The sequence below is a fragment of the Chiloscyllium plagiosum genome, chromosome 11 (assembly GCF_004010195.1).
Source record: "Chiloscyllium plagiosum isolate BGI_BamShark_2017 chromosome 11, ASM401019v2, whole genome shotgun sequence".
In the NCBI taxonomy this organism is placed as follows: Eukaryota; Metazoa; Chordata; class Chondrichthyes; order Orectolobiformes; family Hemiscylliidae; genus Chiloscyllium; species Chiloscyllium plagiosum.
Window position 1 is genome coordinate 45,296,004 of NC_057720.1, and position 13,433 is coordinate 45,309,436.

The following is a 13,433-nucleotide window of genomic DNA, read 5'->3' on the forward strand; positions in this document are numbered from 1 at the left end:
GTCCATTTTCAGAGTTACATCCTCAAAAAATTCCAGAAGATTAGTCAAGCATGATTTCCCCTTCATAAATCCATGCTGACTCTGACCTATCCTGTTACTGCTATCCAGATGTGTCGTAATTTCATCCTTTATAATTGACTCCAGCATCTTTCCCATCACTGAGGTCAGACTAACTGGTTTATAATTTCCTGCTTTCTCTCTCGCTCCTTTCTTAAAAGGTGGTACAACATTAGCCACCCTCCAATCCGTAGAAACTGATCCCGAATCTATCGAACTCTTCTATATCATTAATATATGTTGTAAAAAGCTGGGAAATAATCACCAACACATCCACATTTCTAGAGCCACCTCCTTCAGTACCCTGGGATGTAGACCATCAGGCCCCGGGGACTTATCAGCCTTCAGACCTAACAGTCTCTCCAACACCAATTCCTGGCAAATATAAATTCCCTTCATGCGCAGAAAGGTGGGGAGAATTCAGTGGAGTGGCTGTCTATGATTTACTTCATTGGTGGACCAGTATGGGCACAATACGTCAAATGGCCTTCTATAGTGCAGTAATGATTCTGTGATAATGATACCCTAGTCCATTCCTCATTCATGTCCAACAACCCAACATTTTCCCACAGCACCTTTCCATGCAAATACTGCAATGATAACATCTGCCCTTTTAATTCCTCTCTCCTTACCATCCAAGGTCTCAGACACTTCTTCCAGTCAAAGGAGTGATTTACATATACTTATTTCAATCTAGTTCACTGTCCTCATTGTGCAGAATGTACACATTGGGTGACCACTTTGAAGAAAATCTCCATTCAGGCTATAAAAATGAATCCAAGTTTCTGATGGTTTCTTATTTCAGTTCTCCACTTTGCTGTCTCACTGAACATTCTGTACATGACCACTGCACTGTTTCAGTGAAATTCAGTGTAACCTTGAGGAACCGAATCTCATCTTTTGCTTAGGCACTTTACAGCCTTCCAGGCACATCAGTGAGTTCAGTAATTTCCAAAGATAATCTCTGCTCCATTTTATTGTTTTGTTCTGCTATTTTTCTTTCAGTCAGCAGCACACCTGCATCTTTTGTTTCTTTTTTTTCTCTTGCTCCATCATTATTATGTTTGGCCTGAGGAAGACTATGTTTTTCTCTTGACTTTCATTCTTAAATCTTCCTTTTCTCCTTGCCCTAAACACCCCAGTTCAAAACCTATTTCATCTCTAATTTTTTCCAGTTCTGATTAAAGGTCATGATCTGAAACTACTGTTTCTGTCCACAGATATTGCCATAATATGCAGAATATTTGCAACATTTTCTGTTTGTATTTCAAAGATTCTTGAAACTTTAATTGCTATTATTAATGCATTTTGTAAGTTGCGATTCTTTAAAACTGAACTTTGGACATTATTAATTATTAACATATTATTGAAGTAATGTAGTGCAATTACCTGGCAAGATGTGATCATTCATTTTCTTTCCGCCAGTAATAAACTTTGTGCAGCTTGGCAACACCAAAAATTCAGGATCACCAAAAAAACGATTGCTTATGCCCTTTTGGAATTTTTCTGTTCAGAATGATAGATGTTAATCTTCATGCGTAGAGTGTGTTTACCTCTTAAGCTCACATCCAAATCATTTATATAAATGATGAAACCAAAAGTGGACCCAGCACCGATCCTTGTGGCACTCCACTGGTCACAGGCCTCCAGTCTGAAAAACAACCTTCCGTCACCACCTTCTGTCTTGTTTTAACCCATTTCCTGTCTCTCAGGACAGAAGCCCTTCAAACGTTTATGTACTATAGATAAAACAATGTAACACCATAGTAATGGAATTTTAATATATATAAGTACCGTGTATAAAGGGGCTCTTGTAAGCACTGTATTTCATGATTCTATTGCTGCCTCAAACTTGTGCTGTGCTACTGAATAAAATAGGCTATTTTCACCACTCACTGATTCTGGTCATTATTTGACCACGACCCCATTGGAGTACTGTACTCATTGGAGTTCAGAGAAATGAGAAACAACCTTATTGAAACATACAAAATTGACAGGTTTAAAAATCACACAACACCAGGTTATAGTCCAACAGGTTTAATTGGAAGCACACTAGCTTTCGGAGCGACGCTCCTTCATCAGGTGGTAGTGGAGGGCTCAATCCTAACGCACAGAATTTATAGCAAAAATTTACAGTGTGATGTAACTGAAATTATACATTAAAAAATTGATTGTCTGTTAAGCCTTTCATCTGTTAGAATACAGTGATAGTTTCACTTCTTTCATGTGTAAATCACAAAACCTTTTTTTTAAAAAGTTGTTTCTCGGGTTAGTTGTTAACAATGGTGATAGCTGGACAATATGTTGAAGGACAGCGAAGAAGGTTACCTCAGATTACAACAGGATCTTGACCAGGTGGGCCAAGAAGTGGCAGATGGAGTTTAACTCAGATAAAAGTGAGGTGCTGCATTTTGGGAAAGCAAATCTTAGCAGGACTTATACACTTAATGGTAAAGTCCTAGGGAGTGTTGCTGAACAAACAGACCTTTGAGTGAAGGTTCATAGCTCCTTGAAAGTAAAGTCGCAGGTAGATAGGATAGTGAAGAAGGCATTTTGTGTGCTTTCCTTTACTTTCCACTTTACTGAGTGTAGGAGTCGGGAGGTCATGTTGCAGCTGTACAGGACATTGGTTAGGCCACTGTTGGAATATTGCATGCAATCCTGGTCTCCTTCCTTTGGGAAGGATGTTGTGAAACCTGAAAGGGTTCAGAAAAGATTTACAAGGATGTTGCCAGGGTTGGAGGATTTGAACTATCGGGAGAGGCTGAATAGACTGGGGCTGTTTTCCCTGGAGCATTGGAGGCTAAAGGTTGAGCTGAGTGAGGTTTATAAAAACATGAAAGGCATGACTATGATAAACAGACAGTCTTTTCCCTGGGGTGGGGGAGTCCAGAACTAGAGGGCATAGGTTTAGGGTGAGAGGGGAAGGATATAGAAGAGACCTAAGGGGCAACCTTTTTACGCAGAGAGTCCTACGCATATGGAATGAGCTGCCAGAGGAAGCGGTGGAGGCTGGTACAATTGCACCATTTAAAAGGCATCTGGATGGGTATATTAATAGGAAGGGTTTGGAGGGATATGGACCGGGTGCTGGCAGATAGGACGAGATTGGGTTGGGATATCTGGCCGGCATGGACGAGTTGGACTGAAGGGCCTGTTTCTGTGCTGTACATCTCTATGATTCTGTGACTCTGTGCTAAGTGCTACTACTTAGCTGCTACTTCTGATGGGATTAAGAGTCCAATCTGCTGCATAATTAAGAGGTGTTTTAAGTTAGTAAATGTTGGTAAAAATACTAGGCCTATATACTTTAAATAATTAGACTGTACCTGCACTTAATAAAACTGATTCCCGCAGCTGGGTTGTGGGATTTATTTACTATTTGCCAGGGTGAGGTTCATTCATTCATGCAATTTCATGTAAGCTCTAATTTGTCAGTTAGTTTCTTAAAGGGATAATAGCTCAGTTAAAAGGTATTTAACACGGACATACTAAGTGGGGAAACTCTTTGATGTTCTGTAATCTATTCAGGTCCAGGAGATGGTTGTTAAGAACTGATTAATATTATAATGTTTTGTGGAGACATGATGGTGGGAATGGTATTGTTCTGCTGTATACTAGATGTATTCAGAGGTAAACACTGCTTGTCGCAAGGGCTTATAGGGTGTTAAAATGCAGTAATGGGTTTGTTTAAAATTTACTACTATCCTATGATAGTAAAACATACCACAAAACAGCAGTTTTATGAATGAATGAATGAAACCGTGTTACCGTAAATAACGGGTAAGTAAAGGGTTATGAATAAATGAACTGGAACCTGGTGTTAATGAATATAGTGAGCTGCTGAGTGAGTTAGTAAAGATAACTTAAAACTTAATATCTCACAGTACAGGCTTAACATACTGAACTTCTCATAAGACACTTAGTCAAATCCCTGGATCAACCTAGTGAATCTTAGGATGTAACTATTGTGGAGGACACCACAGATGGGAAAGAAAGCATGCCCAGCATGGAAAATGCAAGGCTTTGACTGCAAGAAGCTGACTCACTTTGCACTCACTTTGCTTAGCTGGAGAGAAGGAAAGCAAGCTGATAAACATGTCAAATGAATAATGAATCATTCTATACTCTGGAACAGACAGACACCGTCAGGTTAAAAGGCAATAAGTAGTTTGTGCCAATTAGAATGATACTGCAGAAAGACAGCATCAGGTGGGAGTGAAATATGAGATAGACACCATGCTATGTGTAAAATAATGAACTTTGCAGACATATGTTAAGTGATTGAAGATGGTGACCCAAAAATGAGGCCATCAACAATAACGTTGAGGCAATGTAATAGAACAAGAGGAAAAAGGTGAGAAACCAATGCAATGTGAAGAAAAAGATATGCAATTCCAGGCAGTAGACATTAAGTAAAATCCACTTACCTGACATGAAACAATCCAAGTCTTGGATTCTACGTGTGCCCAGAGAAATTTGCATAGGTTTTACCAAGCACTGCTTCATTGAGCTGCTGAACAGATCCTTAATACAAAGATGCCTTAATGAATCTTAGATGTTTTCCTGTTTAATATGGCCATGAAGTAGATCAAAATGTGGAGCCAACTTAGCAGCTGACAGGGAGAGTTTCATCTGCCCTCTAGCCCAGAATGTACAGCTTATTCAGGCTAGATTTGCAACATAGTAGCAGTGAGAGAAACCTGGCAAACTGTGAATATGCATAGATCCAAAGAATTTTAGTAAAGACTTGAAGGGGTCTCACTACACCACATCAGTTATTCAAGAAGTTTTGTGGCAACAACCTCAATGTAAAGGTTTTTACTGCCCCAGATGTGAAGGATGGATACTGCCAAATTGAAACTTTTTGAAGCAGCATTTCCTGACTATATTTTGGATACCATTTGGAAGTCATTTGCTTTTCAACAGCTCCAGAACAGTATCAGCGTATACAACATGATACAGTTAATGATCTTCCCAAAGTGGAAGTGATCATGGATGATCTGTTGGGTCTATGGGTGTGAAGATATAATGGAAGCAGCCACTGCAGACCACAATAAGAATCTATTGTCATGCTGGAGAGAGCATGTCTTTTGAATCTGAAGCTGAATAAGAAAAAGATGCAATTGAAATGCTTGAAGTCCAGTAGAAAGGTCACAAACTAACAACAAAAACACTTTGCCCTGAAAAAAACTATTACCACAGCCCTGTGGTAACAGAGAAACAGGAATTAACAAATATGAATGCAATGCAATGATTTGTTGGCTCTGTAAGCTATCCAGCAATAGTCTTGTCGAATTTGTCATCAGTGTGAGAAGCCCTATTGAAGCTCACTGCAAGGGGTGTTCAGTGCTATTGGAGCACAGAACAAAAAGCAGCTTTCACTTGAATCAAACAACTAGTGATTACAACAATAAAACAAAGAACTGTGGATGCTAGAGATCTGAAACAAAAAACAGAACTTGCTAGTGAAACTCAGTAAGTCTCATAGCTTCTGGGTGGAGAAAGCAGAGTTCATGTTTTGAGCCTGGTGACGGCATCAAAACTGATAGCAGCCACAAAAATGTGGTATTTCTGCTGACAGTGAAGTTGTGAGGGGTAGGGGGAGGTGTGGTTGTGGTAGGGGGAGAGGTGAGCAGATATGTGGAGATGGAACCCAGAGGAAGAGAGATATAAAAGGGGTAGGCAAACCAGAGGATAAACTAGGTAAAAACAAGGACTGTAGATGCTGGAAACCAGAGTCTAGATTAGAGTGGTGCTGGAAAAGCACAGCAGGTCAGGCAGCATCCGAGGAGCAGGAAAATCGACGTTTTGGTCAAAAGCCCTTCAAGGACAGCAGGCCAGGACAGAAGAGAAGCTGAACAAGTGATAATGAGAGCTGACAAGGTAGAGAATGGCATTGCTGTGCTGGAAACAACCCATTTCACGACAGGACCAAGACGGGTAAAAACGTTGAACTCAATGTTGAATCCTAGAGACAAAGAGGAAAATTAGGTGTTGTTCTTTAATCTGAAGAAAGTGAGAGGAGTTAAAGGAGAAAAAGGCACCAGACTCTTATCCCCCACACCTCCCCTCCCTCCCTTGTCAGCCTTCCACAAGGACTGTTCCCTCCAGGACACGCTGATCCACTCCTCCTCCACCTCCAACATGCTCTCACAGCCCTGTGATATCTGGCCCTGCAACCACAGAAGGACTAACTCCTGCTTGCTTACTTTCTCTCTCCTCACTATCCAGTGTCCCAGACACACCTTCCAGGTGAAGTAGCGATTTGCCTGCATTAATTCAATCTAGTGTACTGTATTCACTGCTCTCAATGTGATCTCCTGTACATTGGGAAGACAAAGTGCAGACTAGATGAATACTCTGTGGAATACCTACATCCTGCCAGTAAAAATGACCCCAAGCTTCCAGTTGCCTGCTACTTCAACACATCATTGTATTCTACAGCAACATTCTAGTCGTAGATCTGCTGCAGGGTTCCAGCGAGGCTCAATGCAAATTCAAAGGACAGGATCTCATTTTCCACTTGGGAAAATGAGTTGCTTTCAGCACAGCCAAATCATTCTCTGCCTTGTCAGCTCTCATTATCACTTACTCAGCTTCTCTTCAGTCCTGTCCTGCTATCCATAATCTCTTTGTTTACCTACCCCTTTCAATCTCCCTCTCTTCCCAGCTTCATCTCCACTTATTCACTCACCTCTCCCCCAGCCACATCTTCAGTATAAGTATCGTGTTTGCTGAGTAGCTATCAGTTCTGGCCTGCTTTCTCCTCACAGATGCTAGTTGAAACTTTATTGCTGGAACAGCACAGCAGGTCAGGCAGCATCCAGGGAACAGGAGATTCGACGTTTCGGGTACAGGCCCTTCTTCAGGAATGAGCAGAGAGTGTTCAGCAGGCCTGTATTACCCTTTGAACTCGTGGGTTCCAGAACCTCACCACTGATGAGAAAGTTGTTCCAGGTGTCATAGTCAATATTTTTTCAATAATTAGTACAGCATTTCTTTTTGTGGGAGCTTGCTACATGTAAATTGCCTGCTATGTGTCAACACTGACTGTACTTCCAAAGTACTTTATTGGCTGTAAAGCATTTTGGATCTTTCTGTGGCCATAACAGTTACTATATAAATGCAATTTAATTTTAATAACTCAATAGTTACTCATAGAAATCTAATGTTATATCACTGGGATGCTTTTTTGCCATTATTATGGCAATAATGTTTTTTTCAAATTTAAAAAAAAGTTATGATATTTCAGCTACTTTAATCCCATGTGTATCACTGATGATTTGTATTTACTCTGTGGAAATTTTAATTGAGTAGAAGATTTTACTGCATTTTACTTTCTGATTTGCTGTTTGAGAATACTTCAGTGTAATTGGCTGCCAACTCCCTGCGGTGATATCACTGTTACTGTATGCCTAGTGTTTGTCTTGATCTTGCACATATCAAGAAAGGGAAACTTCATGCCTCAGAGATCACTAGATAGCAGAAAATCCCTTTAATACTTCAAAGTACTCTTTTGGTATGATCCTAGATATTGAATATTGTTAGATATTATTACTGGAGCGAATCATAGATTTACATTTAAATAGTTCCCATTTCTGTCTTTGTTCACTCCTTTCCTCAGCAATATTTTGTGTTTGATTTTGTCTACTTTCTGTGGTTTTATTTACCCTAATGAAGAAGAGCATATCTTCTCAACATCACAACTATTGATCTCACCCTGCTTGGCTGTTGTATGGAACCCCCTACGTGTTAACCCCTTAAAGCCAAATACATAACAATATTGTCAAATTTGATGGAATTTTAATGCATTTACTTTAGGGGAAATTTGGCATGTTAATATGCTGCAGTTTTTCTTATCTGCGATGTTTTGTGTTATGTTGCTGAAAATATTACTGATGAAATACTTAGCAGTTGTAGTAAAATCATGCGTATACTTAGGATGAAGAAGATTATGAGTACCACATATGCTTGGTCCAGTTCTTGTTGGATTCATTTGGATATCAAAGTTGAAACTTTATTGCTGGAACAGCACAGCAGGTCAGGCAGCATCCAGGGAACAGGAGATTCGACGTTTCGGGCACAGGCCCTTCTTCAGGAATGAGCAGAGAGTGTTCAGCAGGAGAAGATAAAAGGTAGGGAGGAGGGACTTGGAGGAGGGGCGTTGGAAATGTGATAGGTGGAAAGAGGTCAAGGTGAGGGTGATAGGTGGGAGTAGGATGGAGGCGGAGAGGTCAAGAAGAAGACATTTCCAACTCCCCTCCTCCAAGTCCCTCCTCCCTACCTTTTATCTTCTCCTGCTGAACACTCTGCTCATTCCTGAAGAAGGGCCTGTGCCCGAAACGTCGAATCTCCTGTTCCCTGGATGCTGCCTGACCTGCTGTGCTGTTCCAGCAATAAAGTTTCAACTTTGATCTCCAGCATCTGCAGACCTCACTTTCTCCTCACAGATGCTACCAGACCTGCTGAATTTGTTCAGCAATTTCTGTTTTTGTGTTAGTGAATACAATGCCAATGTTGAGGTACTACAGGCTGGGTATCTAACGTTGCACAGAGAGTCATAGAGATGTACAGCATGGAAACAGACCCTTCAGTCCAACTCGTTCATTCCTACCAGATAACCCAATCCAATCCTGGCCCACCTGCCAGCACCTGACCCATATCCCTCCAAACCCATCCTATTCGTATACCCAACAAGATGCTTTTTAAATGTTGCAATTGTACTAGCTTCCACCACTTCCTCTGGCAGTTCATTCCATACACGTACCACCCTTTGAGTGAAAAAGTTGGCACTTAGGTCTCTTTTATAACTTTCCCCTCTCATCCTAAACCTATGCCCTCTGGTTCTGGACTCCCCCACCCCAGGGAAAAGACTTTATCTATATATCCTATCCCATGCCCCTCATGATTTTATAAACCTCTATAAGGTCACCCCTCAGCCTCCGATGCTCAAGGGAAAACAGCCCAACCCTATTCAACCTCTCCCTATAGCTCAAATCCTCCAACCCTGGCAACATGCTTGTAAATCTTTTCTGAACCCATTCAAGTTTCACATTATCTTTCCGATAGGAAAGAGACCAGGAACTGCACAAAATATTCCAACAGTGGCCGAAACAATGTCCTGTACAGCCGCAACATGACCTCCCAACTCCTGTACTCAATACTTGACCAATAAAGGAAAGCATACCAAACGCCTTCTTCACTATCCTATCTACCTGCGACTCCACTTTCAAGGAGCTATGATCCTGCACTCCAAGGTCTCTTTGTTCAGCAACACTCCCTAGAACCCTACCATTAAGTGTCTAAGTTCTGCTAAGATTTACTTTCCCAAAATGCAGCATCTCACATTTATCTGAATTAAACTCCATCTGCCACTTCTCAGTCTATTGGCGCATCTGATCAAAATCCCATTGTAATCCGAGGTAACGTTCGTCTCTATCCACTTCACCTCCAATTTTAGTGTCATCAGCAAACTTACTAACTGTATCTCTTACGTTCACCTCCAAATCATTTTTATAAATGATGAAAAGTAGTGGACCCAGCACCGATCCTTGTGGCACTCCACTGGTCACAGGCCTCCAGTCTGAAAAACAACCCTCCACCACCAGCCTCTACTTTCTACCTTTGAGCCAGTTCTGTATCCAAATGGCGAGTTCTTCCTGTATTCCATGAGATCTAACCTTGCTCACCAGTCTCCCATGGGGAACCTTGTCGACTGCCTTACTGAAGTCCATATAGATCACATGCAGATCACTCTGCCCTTATCAATCCTCTTTGTTACTTCTTCAAAAAACTCCAATCAAGTTTGTGAGACATGATTTCCCATGCATAAAGCCATGTTGACTATCCCTAATTAGTACTTGCCTTTTCAAATACATGTACATCCTATCCCTCAGGATTCCCTCCAAAAACTTGCCCACCACCGATGTCAGGCTCACTAGTCTATAGTTCCCTGGCTTGTCCTTCACACATTTCTTAAACAGTGGCACCACACTAACCAACCTCCAGTCTTCTGGCACCTCACCTGTGACTATTGATGATATAAATATCTCAGTAAGAGGCCGAGCAATCACTTCCCTAGCTTCCCACAGAGTGCCAGGATACATCTGATCAGGTCCTGGGAATTTATCCACTTTTTTGCATTCCAAGACATCCAGCACTTCATCCTCTGTAATATGGACATTTTTCAAGATGTCACCATCTATTTCCCTACATTCTATATCTTCCATATCCTTTTCCACAGTAAATACTGATGCAAAATACTCATTTAATATCTCCCCCATCTCCACACAAAGGCCGCATTGCTGATCTTTAAGGGGCCCTATTTTCCCCCTAGTTACTCTTTTGTCCTTAATGTATTTATAAAAACCCTTTGAATTCACCTTAACTCTATTTGCCAAAGCTACCTCATGTCCCCTTATTGCCCTCCTGATTTCCCTCTTAAATATACTCCAACTGCCTTTATACTCTTTGAAGGATTCACTTGATTTATCCAGTGTATTCCTGACATATGCTTCCTTCTTTTTCCGAACCAAACCCTCAATTTATTTAGTCATCCAGCATTCCCTATACCTACCAGCCTTTCCTTTCACCCTAACAGGAATATACTTTCTCTGGATTCTTGTTATCTCATTTCTGAAGGCTTCCCATTTTCCAGCCGTCCCTTTACCTGCGAACATCTGCCTCCAATCAGCTTTTGGAAGTTTTTGCCTAGTACCGTCAAAATTGGCCTTTCTCCAATTTAGAACTTCAACTTTTAGGTCTGGTCTATCCTTTTCCATCACTATTTTAAAACAAATAGAATTATGGTCACTTGCCCGAAAGTGCTCCCCACTGACACCTCAGTCACCTGCCCTGCCTTATTTCCCAAGAGTAGGTCAAGTTTTGCACCTTCTCTAGTGGGTACATCCACATACTGAATCGGAACTTTTTCTTGTACACACTTAACAAATTCCTCTCCATCTAAATCCTTAACACTATGGCAGTCCCAGTCTATGTTTGGAAAGTTAAAATCCCCTACCATAACCACCTTATTATTCTTACAGATAACTGATATCTCCTTACAAATTTGTTTCTCAATTTACCACTGACTGTTAGGGGGTCTATAATATAATCCCAATAAGGTGATCATCCCTTTCTTATTTCTCAGTTCCCTAGGTCCCCCCCACCCCGCCGCCTGCCCCCACTAACTAGTTTAAATCATCCTGAACAGCTCTAGCAAATGTCCCTACCAGTATATTAGTCCCCTTCCAATTTAGGTGCAATCTGTCCTTCTTGTACAAGTCACTTCTACCCCAAAAGAGATTGCAATGATCCAAAAACGTGAATCGTTCTCCCATACACCAGCTTCTCAGCCATGCATTCATCTGCTCTATCCTCCTATTCCTGCCCTCACTAGCTCGTAGCACCGTGAGTAATCCAGATATTACTACTCTCGAGAATCACCTTTTTAATTTCCTGCCTCTCTGTAATCTCTCTTCAGAATCTCAACTTTTTCTCTTCTTATGTCATTGGTTCCAATGTGTACAATGATCTCATGTTGGTCCCTTTCCCCCTTGAGAACATTCTGCACCCTCTCGGAGACATCCTTGATCCTAGCACCAGGGAAGCAACACACCACACTGATTTTTCGCTGCTGGCCACAAAAACATCTGTCTGTACCTCAGACTAGAGTCACCTAAGACAATCGAGCGCTTGGAACCTGACGTACCTCATTACATTCGAGCCAGTCTCAATACCAAAAACTTGGCTGTTCGTGCTACATACCCCTGAATCCATCACCCCCTACATTTTCCAAAACAGCATACTTGTTTAAAATGGGGATAGCCACAGAAGACTCCTGCACTACCTGCCCACCTCTCTTACCCTTCCTGGAGTTAACCCACCTACGTGACTGTATCTGAGATTTCTTCCCCCCTTCCTGTAACTGCCATCCATCACATCCCCTTGCTCTTGTAAATTCCTGATTGCCTATCCAACCGAACTGATAGGATTCGCAACCAACGGCATTTATTGCAGATATAATCCTCAGTAACCCGTAAACTCTCCCTAAACCCCCACATCCGACAATATACACATATCATTCTACTAAGGGCCATTTTTGCTTCTTTCAATCTACAGACCCAGAAAATAGCACTGTCTTATTCCTCTACAAACACTGCCCCAGCTTAAATAAATAGTTATGGCTTATATTTTAAGTTTAATCAAGAGCTGTAGCTCAATAAAACATATAATCAAAAAAGAACCCACTCTACTCACCACTGCAGACTGATTTTAAGGCCGTTTACTGCCTTTTATTACATAAATGGATTTTGAGGACTTTGGGATTTCCTTCATTATCAGTCCGTCTGATCCTCTCCGCTTTTCTCATTTCATCTTCTATATTCAGCCTGGCTCTCACTTGTATTATCAAGCTGACATGTCTTCGATAATTTTTCTGCTTCATTGTACTACCTCTCTCATTTGTTATCTCGGAAGTTCTGGTTTTGCTTATCTGCCTGCTCTCCCTTGTCATGATGTACCTTGACCGTTAAACTAGCTCCCATTTCAAAAGAGTCCATTATTCTGTTACCAATCTTAGAATCTAATTCACCTCGGCTAGGTTTTTTTCTGATCTTATTGAAAATAATCTTCCATCAATTAATTTTTGTCATTCTGCATTGCACCTTGTCCTGTTCCACAGCAACATGATACTTTGAGCACTAGCTCACAAATGTGCTTCCTACTGTGCCTCCACTAACATTTGATTCATGTGACCTCATTCGCTACAGCTAGACTGAACGTCTCTTTCACCATTAGACCAGAAATATTCTGATCCAGAAATCTCTCTTGAACACACTTCCAGAAACTCTTCCCCACCTCTGCCCTTTACATTATTATAATCTGAGTCAAAGGATGAGTGAAGTCTCCCATTATAATTATTCTCATTTATCGTATATTTGTAACTTCCAGACAAAATTATTCCATTCTGTGCTGTATTGTTCTATGTTCTATAAACCTAATCGGTGGATGACATAAATCCAAACATGTAATGGTGCCTCTATTGTTTCACAAATTAAATCAATTCTGATCCTGATCTCTACTGAAACTTTATTGCTGGAACAGCACAGCAGGTCAGGCAGCATCTAGGGAACAGAAGATTCGACGTTTCGGGCACATGCCCTTCTTCAGGAATGAGCAGAGAGTGTTCAGCAGGAGAAGATAAAAGGTAGGGAGGAGGGACTTGGAGGAGGGGCGTTGGAAATGTGATAGGTGGAAAGAGGTCAAGGTGAGGGTGATAGGTCGGAGTAGGGTGGAGGCGGAGAGGTCAAGAAGAAGACTGCAGGTCAGGAAGGCGGTGCTGGGCTGGAGGGATTCGGCTGAGACAAGGTGGG